The sequence below is a fragment of the Diceros bicornis genome, chromosome 8, assembly GCF_020826845.1.
Source record: "Diceros bicornis minor isolate mBicDic1 chromosome 8, mDicBic1.mat.cur, whole genome shotgun sequence".
Lineage (NCBI taxonomy): Eukaryota > Metazoa > Chordata > Mammalia > Perissodactyla > Rhinocerotidae > Diceros > Diceros bicornis.
The window spans coordinates 20,745,861-20,746,860 of record NC_080747.1 but is presented as its reverse complement, the minus strand read 5'-3'; positions in this window follow the sequence as shown (position 1 = coordinate 20,746,860).

The following is a 1,000-nucleotide window of genomic DNA, read 5'->3' as shown; positions in this document are numbered from 1 at the left end:
TCAGGGCTAATCTTCCTCGCCAAAAAAAAAAAAAAAAGAAGAAGAAGGGTCTCATACTTCACTGAAATGCTGTACTATTAGAGTCCCAAAATTCATAATTTTATCTTTTAACTTAGTTTTGTAAGTGAAGTCCGATGGGACAAGGGAACAGGCACTTGAGCAGAGAATGGGCAATATATATGCCCATAGTTCCTTGCCACCTCACTCACACATAGCATTGGCAATGCTCCAGGAGTACAGACTTCCAGTAGACCCACGAGAGGGAGGGTGGTAAGACTCATAATCAAGTACAAGGTGAGTGTGTTATGTCTACAACTGAGTGAGTGGGGGCACTGACAGCCCCAAGAGGCCATACTTTTCATTCAAACAAGAACATTCTTTGAACACTACAAAAGAAATCACTAAGGAACCCTATCACATCCTTTCTCACGAGTACTTCCCTGTGCGAGCCAGCCACTTCGGCTGAAAATGATGACATGGAAGGAAAGGGCAGCCCCTAGTTCCTCCTCCTTGCACTGCTTCCTTACTTTCGGTAAGGTACAGAGTACAGGTAGAACGTGCACACATCAAGAAGAAAAATAGAAACAACTGAGTTAGCTTTGTGCAGTTTCCGCTGTTCTGTTAGGAATGAAATACACGTGTGAGATACAAAATATGAGTTGTGTAATTCCAGCCATTCTGTGTACAAGTTAGAAGCTCTTATGTTTGAATTTTAAATTGGCGTCATACAATATAAAGATGAACTGTAAAATTCATGTAATAATTTAAATTTTTTTACTTTAAATAGCGTTAAATAGCAAATTTTTAAAAATCATGAGACCATAGAAGAAAGGAGAGCTTTATATTTGGTACCTGTCATGGCCAGAAATTATGTGGCTGGCCTTAGTGGTGGGGTGGTGGGTAGTGACATTAAGTGAGGGAAGAGAACTCACATTTCTAGGAAATAGATAAAGGAGGCCCCTATTTCCCTGTAATTGAAAGCAACGCATTCCTTTTGGGT